General features: G+C 45.8%; 1 pseudogene; it reads left to right on the top strand.

Moving 5' to 3' along the window:
- The first annotated feature begins 12,709 nt into the window (after positions 1-12,709).
- LOC148504761 (5S ribosomal RNA) lies at positions 12,710-12,829 on the top strand (annotated as a pseudogene).
- The last annotated feature ends 1,664 nt before the right edge of the window (positions 12,830-14,493 follow it).

Genomic DNA, 14,493 nt, shown 5'->3' with positions numbered 1-14,493 from the left:
GTTGAGGAACTATGGGAGAAAAAAAGTGTAGGGCTACCCACATATTTCCATCAACCTGCACTGGGCTCTTACTAGCGGGGGCTAATGCCACACCAGGTAGACATGTTTTTCATAGTATATAGTATATACTATAGTATAGTATATATATATATATGTATATATATAGCATGAAAGAGAGGTGGCACTCGGAGGCTGAAAATCAAACCCTATGTCAGGGTATTTTATTATGGCAACATTTCGGACAACATCAATACAATACAATGTGCAAATCAGTGTTAAATAGACACACAGAGCAAAGTGACACTTACCCCCATCTCTCAATGAAATCAGGTTCCGCCGGCTGCCCAATGCACTCAGAATCCCCTGGTCGCTGTGTCTCCGTCGCGCCAGAAGTGACATCATCGGACTCATCCCCGGCATCATGGCAACTACAACATAATCAAAACAATACATGAAACAGTGCAAAAAACATAAGACAGAAAAAGGAAAGAAATAATAAGTGGTGCTAATATCACAGCAGATGGTAAAAAAAATTAATTTATTTAATAAATACACATAACCATAATAATACACATATGCTAAAAATAGATAATCCCTTATTAATTCCCGGGAAAGGGATATAGCAATACAAAGCACAATAAGCAACTGACCTATAAAACCTCTTGAAAAAGCCGCCTAGTGCGGAGAAACGCGTTGAGGGCATGGAGGATCTGGCCGACAGTGGGATTCCACTTCACATTGTACGCTCGCAGCCACGAGGCTCCTGCTCCGCTTCCCCCTGACACAGTTGTCCCTGCTGTTGGTCTCCCTATGTGACACCGCTTAGATCTATGCGGGAGAGTGAGACTTATTGCACTCATATTGGAGCAACATCGGGAGGAGATTGGTTCCTTATTTCATCTCCGGAGGATATATCAGAGACACAGGGGCCACAGACTGATTACCGCTGGAGCAGCTTATACGGAAGGAGGACTGTGAGTACTTATGAGCACATACATACATTGAGGCTCTAGTACCACTCCGATATTACCTTCATATATTATCATCTGCTGCTTATGCTGGAGCGTCTATCGTATTGGATACAAATGTTGCAATAATTGTTGCTCTCTGGCTTACCTGGCAGTTATTGCTACAGTAACTCAATATTCTATTCATTATATTACTTTCTGTAGAGCTGCCACTGTGCATAGATCTCTACCGTTTTACCTGGAGAGGAACATTTGCATCTATATCTTAAAGGATGTTGGATACCATTTACCACCGGCTGTTCAATTTATGCGGATTGAGGCTTATATGTATGCTTATGTATATGTTTTTTTCATTTATGGTTTTATAGGTCAGTTGCTTATTGTGCATTGAATTGCTATATCCCTTTCCCGGGAATTAATAAGGGATTATCTATTTTAAGCATATGTGTATTATTATGGTTATGTGTATTTATTAAATAAATTAATTTTTTATACCATCTGCTGTGTGATATTAGCGCCACTTATCATTTCTTTCCTTTTCCTGTCTGATTGTTGGTGGTTTGGCAAGACCCCTGTTAAGTGTGCAGCTTTGAACACCAGCAGATAGAGTCAACCATACACCTCTACACCCGCCCTAGCTATTTTTTGGTTTGTTCAAAAAACATAAGACGCCTGATGGCGATTTCACTGTGCATAGAAGCCATATACAAATACATGGATCAGTGCATAAACACATAATATTGATTATTTAAAAGCGCTGAATCTAAAAGAATACTCTGACATATGTAAACAAATCTAAAAGTGTTCCAATGAATCTAGTAAAATGCTTACTCTAGTGAAAAACTATCTCGGTGTCACGCTGGGAGGCGGGTCTCTGGAAGCTGAGGCCTGAGGCTGCTGGAGGAAACGGAGGCGAGGGGCCTGAATGTACGACCTCTACATCCACGGGTCTTGGTCATTGGCGAGACCTAGTCAAAGGTGTGGAATCTAACCCACGAGATGGTGTTCGCCAGTGACCCCACCAATCAGGATATGGGCTTGAGCTGCACCTCGTAAGCAGGTCGCGGTCCTTTGACTAGGTGACCAAAGCTTGCGGGAAAAGGAGAAATGAACACTCGTGGCCCAAAGGGTCAATGCCAGTAAGAGGCACGTAGGGACACTGTACTTGAGGTACAAGGAAGTGTGCACTGCGGACACACTCTACCGGGTTGCCGGTCAGAAGGAGTGCACCATGGTGCTATACTGTACCATGTAGGTAGGGACCACAGAGTCCAGTAATGAGGTGGGTAGTGATACTGGAGCCAGCCAGAGATTATAACACTGGAGAGGTGGGTACGTATAACTACACTCAGACTGTGATGGTAAAGCACTGGTGAAATGGATAGTATACTGCACACAGGCTGAGGTGGTAAAGCACTGGTGAGATGGACGATATAGCTGCACACAGGCTGAGGTGGTAAAGCACTGGTGAGATGGACGATATAGCTGCACAAAGGCTGAGGTGGTAAAGCACTGGTGAGATGGACGATATAGCTGCACACAGGCTGAGGTGGTAAAGCACTGGTGAGATGGACGATATAGCTGCACACAGGAATAGATCACTGGAAGCAAGGGAACCTGGAACGAGAGACCACTAGTAACACTAGCAGCGACAATGGTTGTTCAGGCAACTACCTGATACACAGGAGCCGGATGTATACCCCTGGAAGCCCACTGATTGGTCCACAGCATCAGCTGACCCGCTAGACTGTCAAGGAAGGAAGGACAGTCAGAGAAGGAAGTGTCATGGCGGCGCCCATGACGGGGACTCCGATCCCCGCGCACCAGGCCGCCCGAGACACCAGCATCAGGGAGAATGCTCAGCACCTCCCACGTCGCCACACCAGCCGCCCGACTGCCTGGGAAGTTAGAGGAAGCCAGCAGGATGGTAATGGACGGCCGATCCTCGGCTGAACTCTGACAGTACCCCCCCCTTTCAGTGTGGACACCGGACACCCACCAGGTTTACCAGGAAGTCTGATATGGAAGGCTCGAACCATTTGAGGCGCGTGAACGTCTGTGGCTCTGATCCATGCCCTTTCTTCTGGACCGTACCCTTTCCAATCAATGAGATATTGAAGGTTGTTAGATTTGGTAAACCGAGAGTCCAAAATCCTCCCTACCTCGAACTCTGTACCTTGAGAAGTTTGCACTTGAGGTAACTTGGGAGCAGAAGTTTGAAAACGATTCAGCACTAGAGGACGCAGCAATGAAATATGAAGGTATTGGATATTCTTAGTTGAGGAGGGAGTTCCAACTTATACGCGACTGGGTTGATGACCTTGCGAACACGGTAAGGACCAATGAAGCATGGGGCTAGCTTCATACTGGGTACTTTCAATCGGATGTTCCTGGAGGATACCCAGACTTTATCTGCAACTCTCAGCAGTGGAATAGCGACTCGTCGTCTATCCGCAAATTTTTTGTAGTTCTTAGACGACTGCTTCAGAGAAGAATGAACCCTCTTCCAAATGGTTGCGAAACACTCCACCAATTTAGAAACTGCAGGGACCTCTACTGTAGGTAAATTTTGAAAGTCTGGGACTCGAGGATGTCTTCCAAACACCGTAAAAAAAGGAGTGGCTTTGGAGGAAGTTTGATATTTGAAGTTGTGTGAAAATTCTGCCCAAGGTAATAGATGAGTCTTATGAAAGTCTCCAGCTCTTGGTTAACTCTTTCGGTTTGCCCATTAGATTGTGGATGGTAGGCTGAAGAAAATTTTAACTTGGTTCCACAAGTGCTACAAAAGGCTCTCCAAAATTTAGCTACGAATTGAACTCCGCGGTCGGAAATGATCTCTTTAGGTAGTCCATGCAACCTGAATATCTCCTTAACAAAAACTCTTGCCAACTGAGGAGCAGAAGGGAGATGCATCAATGGGATAAAGTGTGCCATCTTAGAAAAGCGATCCACCACTACCCATATGGTATTGTATCCTTTGGAGCATGGTAGTTCAGAGATGAAATCCATGGATATATGGGTCCAAGAAGTATTAGGAATGGATAGGGGTCGCAGGAGACCTGCTGCCTTCTTGTGGGGAGTCTTATGCTGAGCGCATTTTACACATGAAAGAATAAATTCTCGAATATCCCCTTTCATTGTGGGCCACCAATAGGAACGCTGAAGGAACTTGTAAGTCTTGAGGATACCAGAATGGCCAGCAAACAGAGAGCTATGAGCCCAAGTTAGTAATTTTCCCCGTAGTTCCGGGGTCACAAAAATTTTCCCTGGGGGAGGAGTCAAAATTTGAGTAGAGGCGAAGACTACAGGATCTTAAATTGGTCAGGAACGTTGATGATCCTCTTCCTAAGTGCTGGACAAGAAAGACCGTGAGAGGGCGTCAGCTTTTCTGTTTAGACTGCCAGGACGAAATTGAAGTTTTAAATTAAATCTTGAAAAGAACAAGGACCAACGGGCCTGTCTAGCATTTAAACGGTGAGCCGTTTGGAGGTAGATTAAGTTTATATGATCCGTGATCACGGTAACTGGAAAGTTGGCTCCTTCCAACAAATGCCGCCATTCCATTAAAGCTAACCGCATTGCTAGTAGTTCTTGATCACCAATTCCGTAGTTCTTTTCGGCAATGGAAAATTTACGAGAAAAATACCCACAGGGATGGTACTTCCCATCACTTGAGATTTGAGACAGTACTGCCCCTACCCCTACTGAAGAAGCATCTACCTCAACTGTGAATGGTTTGTCCAATTGGGGTTGGCACAGGATAGGTGCAGTGGAGAAGGCTTCTTTATATTTTTGGAAGGCTTGGATGGCAGTATCTAGCCAGCGAATGGGATTGGCACCCTTCTTTGTGAGATTAGTGATAGGTGACACCAGTGTGGAGAAATTTGGTATAAACCGCCGGTAATAATTTGAAAATCCCAAGAAGCGTTGAGTAGCCTTCAAGGATTTGGGTAACGGCCAGTCAGAAATGGCTTTTAACTTCTCCGGATCCATCCGGAGGGTCTTTCCAGAAATTATATGCTCTAGGAAGGGTACCGAGGTTTGTTCGAAAAGGCACTTGGATATTTTTCCATAAAGATGATGCTTCCGGAGGCGTGACAAGACTTCGCGGACATGCTGGCGATGGTCTTGCAAATTTTTGGAAAAAATGTGAATATCAACCAAATAGACTATAACAAAACTGTAGAGGACATCCCGGAAGATCTCGTTCACATAACCCTGGAATATCGCTGGGGCGTTGCAGAGTCCGAAGGGCATTACGAGATATTCGAAGTGGCCGTCTCTGGTGTTAAAAGCTGTCTTCCACTCATCTCCAGCTTTAATACCTATTAAATTATACGCACCCCGCAGATCAAGTTTGGTGAACAAAAAGCTCCGGAATCAGAGGCAGAGGATATCGATTCTTTACAGTAATCTGGTTGAGACCACGGTAGTCAATACAAGGCCGAAGCCCGCCGTCTTTCTTGCTAACAAAGAAAAACCCTGCCCCTGCTGGAGAAGTGGAGGGCCGGATAAACCCCTTAGCTAGGTTTTCTTTTATATATGCCGCCATAGCGGCTGTTTCAGGAACTGATAATGGGTAGGTTCGACCCCGAGGAGGGTTCTTCCCTGGCAAGAGCTCAATACCACAGTCCCAGGAACGATGAGGTGGAAGTTTATCCGCAGCCTGTTCGCAAAATACATCAGCAAAATCTTAATAAGCTGCTGGTAGACCGGGAACAGAGGAACACTTGGGCTTGTCAGACGGGGAAGCTTACATTTCCATTGGAGGACACCACGTTAGTGCGGACAGGGAGTACTTGGATGAGACATCCATGGAAACAACTTGGACCCCATGATAAAATTTGCATACTGGACCATTCAAACGTAGGATTGTGCTTTTGTAGCCAGGGGAGGCCTAAAACTAGTTCATAGGCTGAGTCGGGAAGAACAAAAAATTAAATTGTCTCCTGGTGCAGACATCCAATCTGGAGGAACACTGGCAGGGTTTTTGAGGAAATAGATCTCCCTAGCAAGGTCTTGCCATCTACACCAGAGAGCAGTAATCTGTTTGGCAATGGAACCACCGGAATGCCTAGGGTCTGAACCAGTGACTTAGAAATAAAACTGCCGGCAGCCCCAGAATCCACAAGGGCTTTCACCATCCTTGTCCTGGACTGGTAGGAGAGCGACACGGGCAATAAACTGTTATTTATCTGGGAGGAGTCAGAAATAACCCCCAATTGCATGCCCCCAACATCAATTAGGGTTTTGCGTTTCCCGCCAATACAGGACAATTCCTTAATATGTGCTCCGGAGCGGCACAATACAAGCACAATTTATTTATTGCTAGAGAAGGAAGGAGAGGAATGACCTCCCAAGGATGGGCGATCCCGAGGATGATCTCCACGCCCCCTATTTCCCCACCGCTCTCTATGGCGAAGGTCATTTTTAATACAGAGGGATATAACATACGAAAAGGTGGGAGGTAAATCCCTAGATGCCAATTCATCCTTCATCCTCTCAGATAAGCCATGTAGGAAGGCTGCCTTAAGTGCTTCCTCATTCCATTTTAGTTCGGACGCCAGGGTTTGAAATTGTACTACATATTGCCCGACGGACTGGGTAGCCTGACGGACACGAAGCAAATCTGAAGAAGCAGAGACAGATCTCCCGGGTTCATCGAAGATCCTTTTGAAAGCTGCCACGAACTCTTCATATCTAGATACGAGCGGATCTGCTCGTTCCCACAATGGGGAGACCCAATCCAGAGCTGCCCCGGTTAGTAATGAAATTACATAGGCCACCTTAGACCGGGAGGAAGGGAAATTCTGGGGTAGGCATTTGAACTGGATCTCACACTAGTTTATGAAACCACAACATCATTGAGGAGTACCATCGAACCTCTCGGGAGTAGCCAAGTGCAAACGGGATTTTTGAGGAACGACCCCCGAAGGTAATACAGGAGAAACCGTAGGAGCGACAGAAGGTGGACCATGAGACATAGCTGCCAGAGTGTTCTGAATAGACAGGAGCTGACCGGATAATTCCTTTAGGTACTGGGCCACATGCTGCTGTGCCGCCTCTTGGTTATCCATGCGAGCCGTTAGCTCCTAGAGATTCCCAGTACCTGGAGAGCCTGAAGCTTCCATTGGACCTGAACAAACTGTCACTCTGGGAGGTGGGTTTCTGGAAGCTGAGGCCTGAGGCTGCAGGAGGAAATGGAGGCGAGGGACCTGAATGTACGACCTCCACATCCACGGGTCTTGGTCGTTGGCGAGACCTAGTCAAAGGTGCGGAATCTAACCCACAAGATGGTGTTTGCCAGTGACCCCACCAATCGGGATATGGGCTTGAGCTGCACCTCGTAAGCAGGTCGCGGTCCTTTGACTAGGTGACCAAAGCCTGCGGGAAAAGGAGAGACGAACACTCATGGCCCAAAGGGTCGGTGCCAGTAAGAGGCACGTAGGGACACTGTACTTGAGGTACAAGGAAGTGTGCACTGCGGACACACTCTAAAGGGTTGCCGGTCAGAAGGAGTGCACCACGGTGCTATACTGTAGCACGTAGGTAGGGACCACAGAGTCCAGTAATGAGTTGGGTAGTGGTACTGGAGCCAGCCAGAGATTATAACACTGGAGAGGTGGGTACGTATAACTACACTAAGACTGTGATGGTAAAGCACTGGTGAAATGGATAGTATACTGCACACAGGCGGCGGTGGTAACGCACTGGTGAAATGGAGGTATACTGCACACAGGCGAGGTGGTACCGCACTGATGAGATGAATGATATAGCTGCACACAGGCTGAGGTGGTAAAGCACTGGTGAGATGAATGATATAGCTGCACACAGGCTGAGGTGGTAAAGCACTGGTGAGATGGACGATATAGCTGCACACAGGCTGAGGTGGTAAAGCACTGGTGAGATGGACGATATAGCTGCACACAGGCTGAGGTGGTAAAGCACTGGTGAGATGGACGATATAGCTGCACACAGGCTGAGGTGGTAAAGCACTGGTGAGATGGACACCAGCAGATAGAGTCAACCATACACCTCTACACCCGCCCTAGCTATTTTTTGGTTTGTTCAAAAAACATAAGACGCCTGATGGCGATTTCACTGTGCATAGAAGCCATATACAAATACATGGATCAGTGCATAAACACATAATATTGATTATTTAAAAGCGCTGAATCTAAAAGAATACTCTGACATATGTAAACAAATCTAAAAGTGTTCCAATGAATCTAGTAAAATGCTTACTCTAGTGAAAAACTATCTCGGTGTCACGCTGGGAGGCGGGTCTCTGGAAGCTGAGGCCTGAGGCTGCTGGAGGAAACGGAGGCGAGGGGCCTGAATGTACGACCTCCACATCCACGGGTCTTGGTCATTGGCGAGACCTAGTCAAAGGTGTGGAATCTAACCCACGAGATGGTGTTCGCCAGTGACCCCACCAATCAGGATATGGGCTTGAGCTGCACCTCGTAAGCAGGTCGCGGTCCTTTGACTAGGTGACCAAAGCTTGCGGGAAAAGGAGAAACGAACACTCGTGGCCCAAAGGGTCAATGCCAGTAAGAGGCACGTAGGGACACTGTACTTGAGGTACAAGGAAGTGTGCACTGCGGACACACTCTACCGGGTTGCCGGTCAGAAGGAGTGCACCATGGTGCTATACTGTAGCATGTAGGTAGGGACCACAGAGTCCAGTAATGAGGTGGGTAGTGATACTGGAGCCAGCCAGAGATTATAACACTGGAGAGGTGGGTACGTATAACTACACTCAGACTGTGATGGTAAAGCACTGGTGAAATGGATAGTATACTGCACACAGGCTGAGGTGGTAAAGCACTGGTGAGATGGACGATATAGCTGCACACAGGCTGAGGTGGTAAAGCACTGGTGAGATGGACGATATAGCTGCACACAGGCTGAGGTGGTAAAGCACTGGTGAGATGGACGATATAGCTGCACACAGGCTGAGGTGGTAAAGCACTGGTGAGATGGACGATATAGCTGCACACAGGCTGAGGTGGTAAAGCACTGGTGAGATGGACGATATAGCTGCACACAGGAATAGATCACTGGAAGCAAGGGAACCTGGAACGAGAGACCACTAGTAACACTAGCAGCGACAATGGTTGTTCAGGCAACTACCTGATACACAGGAGCCGGATGTATACCCCTGGAAGCCCACTGATTGGTCCACAGCATCAGCTGACCCGCCAGACTGTCAAGGAAGGAAGGACAGTCAGAGAAGGAAGTGTCATGGCGGCGCCCATGACGGGGACTCCGATCCCCGCGCACCAGGCCGCCCGAGACACCAGCATCAGGAAGAATGCTCAGCACCTCCCACGTCACCGCACCAGCCGCCCGACTGCCCGGGAAGTCAGAGGAAGCCGGCGGGACGGTAAGGGACGGCCAATCCCCGGCTGAACTCTGACACTCGGACTAAAATGAAACTAAAATCAAAGTCAAAATACATAGGGAATTATCATCCACAGAGGGAATAAATATATAATTTACCAAACTACTCCAGAAACTCATATATATATATATATATATATATATATATATATATATATACATATATATATTTATAGATAGATAGATCGATAGAAAGTGCACTGGCGACATCTAGTGGTCAAACTGCACAATAGCACCATTTACTCTTCCCATCTCCTGAAACATCTGCCTACAACTACAACATCAGAAATTAAGTAACATGAAAACTCTATAAAAAATTTCTCTAAAAAATTAATAAGGCCCAACAACTCATTTAGGCCACGGGGGGGGACATTGTATCTAGACAGTGAATCCATCTAGATTACAACTGTAACAGCTTCTTAGCTTTGTCCCCTCCCCTGACAGATGTAGGCACATGGTCAATCACCTTATATTTTAACGTCGCCAATGTATGGCGATACATTACAAAATGTTGAGCTACAGGCTGTTCGCTTACACCCGTCTGCAAGGCTGTACGAATTGCCGAACGGTGCTGGGCCATGCAAATTTTAAACTGACACTCAGTTTTACCAATGTATAAACCACATGAACAAAAAATAACATAAATCACAAAGTTAGAACTGCAGGTAAGTGACCACTTAATTGGAAATTTCTTGCCCGAATGAAGATGTGCTATATGGTCCCCAGTACTCATGTATGAACATATTGTGCAGCCCAAACACTTGTGACACCCCTTTTTTCTGGATCATATTAGTGTTTTTCTTGTTTTTATCAACATAGGGCCTGATTCAGAGCCGTTCGCTATTTGCGGTCGTTCGTTCAAAAACAAGGGGTGGCTATTCAAATGATCCGTTCGCAAATTGCAGTCTGTTCACACCTCTAAGTCTGAACGAGCGAGCAAAACATACGCTTGTTTTTTTGTTAAAAACGCCCCCTGGCCGCTCGCACCATACGTCATGTCCGCTATTTATTAGATTAATCGAGTACATCGACCAGCGTATGAACTGCTCGCTATTCTTGTGGTTGGTTTTTGCTACCACAATCTTGCGAGCAGTTCTGGCTATAAAATAACCCAGTGACGTGGTCAATGACGCTGCTGTATTAATTATGCACACCCATAAAACGCCCGTTTTGACCTTTAAGCACGCCTGCGTTCGGATCTCCACTCCCCATTTTCAAGCACCTTCCCCTGTTACCACCCACATACGCCTCATTCTGTCACTCAAAATAGCAGGCATTCGCTATATTGCGAGCACACGAATTTCGGCCGCACTGACTGGTTCGCGCATGCGTATAACGATCCGTACGCATGCGCAGATGTGCGAACATCGCTCGGAACGAGCGTACTGCCGCTAGCGAGTGGCTCTGAATGAGGGCCATAGTTTTTAATATTCCTGCCCCTACCATAGCTAGGCACCAACAATGTTGATTCATGTAATTATATCAGTTATATAATCACGCCTAGACTACTGCAACGTCCTCTATATTGGTCTCCCAGCAAAAGAATCGCACCGCTTGCAGATGGTACAAAAACGCAGCTGCCAGGTTATTAAGTATCAAGTATTTTTGTTGATTTTGCTGCAGTGTGCTGGAGGGAAAATCCCCTTTTTTTCTGTAGCTCAGTGTAAACCCCACCCTTTACAAGCACCTGTGCAATGTCATTAAGTTGATGTGAGTGACCACCATACTTTTTGTTTGCAGGTTATTAACCAACCAGCCCTGTTCCAGCCACATAACACCCATTCTCTACTCCCTTACTGGCTGATGGCGAATTGTTGTCAAGATTGGCTTACTAACTTACAAAGCCCTACATGACCATGGCCCAAGGTACCTGAAGCAGCTTCCGATCTCTTACTGTCCGACTCAATTACTGCGATTCATTGATGGACTATTAACAGTACCTAGAATCTCCCGGAATTCATCTGGGGGTCGAGCTTTCAATTTTGTGTCTCCAACCAGAGCCGTAACTAGAGATTTTGGTGCCCTGTGCAAAAAAGAGCATTGGTGCCGCCCGCCAACCGCCCCAAACAGCCTATATAACAAAAAATCACTATCATAAACACACACAACCAAGTAAAGGGGATAAGCCACTTGGCACATTTAGTCCAGATAACTTTTGCCTTAATATATGGCATAATATGGAGCTGCTGTTCTCACCAATTTATAAAAGCTTAAATACGGCACTATAAAAATCATACGTGCAAATTCTGGTAAACGTGTCCCCATCAGACATGTCTTAAATTGTATGAGCACGCGTTAAGCGGTTGCTGCGGACTTTCAACAGCAGACCTGGTGGTGTCTCCATCTGTCCCTATCATTGGATGAGCTAAGTATCCGGAACTGGGCTCTATCCCGGCTGTTTTACACCTCAGCATTATTGGGAGGACTTATGCCACTATTAGCAGTGATTCTACTATATGCCTGTTATTTTCTTTTAAATTGTGAGTGTAACTATTGTGTATTAAAGCTTTTTTTGTTTGTCTGGAGATCTCTGCACTATTTTTTTCTTCTGTGTTCATTTACATATTTCCTGGTGTTCTCTGGTGGAAATACGAATTAAGGGATATCATCACTTAACACAGATATGCAGAGAAGAATATCTATGGAGCACTCTGTTTAACCTAAAAGGTTTATGGATATATGGTTTCATGATGATTCCTGAAAGCGCCTGAGTGGAGATCAAAAACATTTTTTAATTTTACAAAACATCATGCACTGTACGAGTAAGGATGGCCCAGCATCAGACAGTGATAAGACAAGCTCTAGAAGGAAAGGATTGTGATCAATCCGTTGCCCATCACTTAAGGGAACTAAGGCATCCACTAACGACACTATCTTACAAGATTACCGATCATGTTCCGGTCTTGAAGAGAGATGGAGATAGGGACAAGGAATTATTACAGTTGGAAGCCCGGTGGATACATAAAATGAACACTGGGTTTAACAAGACTTGTTTTTCCTAATTATATTTGCTCTATTTCCTGATTCTCCATTTTTTTCCTCCCCTCTTCTGTTCCTGGCATGGGATATCCCTAATCTTTTTCCTGACCTTAATCGGTTAATTTTTTCCATCAAAATAGAACTTTATTGTCATCTACACTGTATGATTTATTCATTGCAAGACACATTCTACACCCCAACATGCCAGTTGGTCACTCACTAGATTATTTTTGATCAGCCCCTTTACTGTGGGGCATATTTTTTGTCCCACTCACTATCAACATTTGGTGGGAGCCTCGCAATATCCCCTGTATGTCAGCAAGGCGTGAGGTGAGTGATGCAGCTATACTTTAATGATTTACAATTATACATATACTGGAAGTGCCCAATATCATCTGATCTTGAAAGCTAAGCAGTGTTTGGCCTGGTTAGTACTAGGATGGGGGACCTCCTAGGAATACCAGGTATTGTAAACTATCTTTATGTTGAGTGCACGGTCAGCCCTCATACCTGAACATGTGGATTTCTTAAGCCTCCCATACCAATGTTGGGTGAGATGCTCCATCTCATGAGATTCATCTCCATATTTTTTAGATGTAGCGTACTTCCTATTTTTTTATTAATAATTTTTCTCATATTTTTCATTTCTTTCATGCGGTGAATAGTAGCTCCCTACAATAAGCTCATACATGCTGTCAGACTAGTGCCTCTATAACTTTATAAACACTTGATTATAGTAACATTTTACCGTAGATACATGCAATCATAGGGGTCTATTTACTAAGCAGTGTTAGGAGACAGAGTGAAAAGTGATAAGGTGCCAACCAATCAACTCCTAACTGCCATCTCACAGGCTGTGTTTGAAAAATGACAATTGAGAACTGATTGGCTGGCACCTTATCACTTTTCACTCTGTCCCCTAACACTGCTTAGTAAATAGACCCCATAGTCTCTATAATGTCCAGTATTATTCATTATTCCTATTATTTACTCTGTGCAACTAAGTACCATCTTTTCAGATAACAGGTTTGCTAGCTCTTTTAGATATATATGTTTAAGGCCATTTTCTTGTTCTTTGTCATTGTCCTTTGTTCTTTATCTCTCTGCACCTTTTCCTCAATCATGGAGATGACCTACTCATTTGGATAAAGGGTATCACGCCATTTTCTCTAGTTTTTTGTCTCTACTTACATTTTTCTAATGTATGCATTCATTTGTTTGTTTATTGTTTTCGTGATTGTATGTAACATTTTGTCACAAGACGCTGCACAGCATATGCATGGCGAGGCGAACGCCGGGCGAGCGTTTGCTGAAACTCCTCTTACCTCCAGTCCATCATGCTGGGATCAATCTGGATTGGCTCCTGCTTCTATGTCCTCCTGGTGTGAACGCTGTTCTGATGCCGGTGATAGCGTTCATGTGTGTACCGGTTCTGGTATTGTCTCCTGTTATCCAGTCAAATATCCAATTCTCCTGTCTATTCTGTATACCTGCCGTTTGTGTCATCTGGGCGGCACGGTTCGCATACCATCCATCTGCCGTTTGTGTCATCCAGGCGGCAGGGTCCACACTCCAGCATCTACTGCTTGTGTCAAACTGGTGGCACAAGCCGCACTCTAGCATTCTCAGTACGCAAGCCAATGTACTCGCGCTTGTGTGAACCTGGCGGCACAGGCCACATTCCAGTGTCCTTCGTACACAAGCCAGCGTACTCATGACTGTGTCAACCCAGTGGCACAGGCCGCACTTCAGCGTCAGCTGCTTGTGTCAACCAGGTGGCACAGGCCGCACTCCAGCATCTAGCGTACGCAGTGAAGTGGGCCATCGCTTGTTTCTTCCAGGCGGCACAGGCTGCACTCCAGCATATCATTGCTTGTGTCAACCCGGCGGTACAGGCCACAGCTTGCCACGACTGCTACATGGCCCAAAGGCCACATCTAATTCTACCCCAGCATATCACGGCCCAAAGGCCACATCTAATTGTGCTCCAGCATATTATCGCTTGTGTTAACCCGTCGGCACAGGCCACAGTCTGTCAAGGCTACTACACGACCCATAGGCCGCATCTAATTCTACGGCCCTCAGGCCACAGTTTGTCAAGGCTGTTACACGGCCCGGAGGTCGCATCTAATTCTATGAC

The sequence above is a fragment of the Taudactylus pleione genome, unplaced genomic scaffold (genome assembly GCF_031769625.1).
Source record: "Taudactylus pleione unplaced genomic scaffold, aTauple2 ptg000457l, whole genome shotgun sequence".
Taxonomy (NCBI): Eukaryota; Metazoa; Chordata; class Amphibia; order Anura; family Myobatrachidae; genus Taudactylus; species Taudactylus pleione.
Note: the sequence above shows the minus strand (reverse complement) of the source record. Positions and strands in the feature narration are given on the sequence as shown.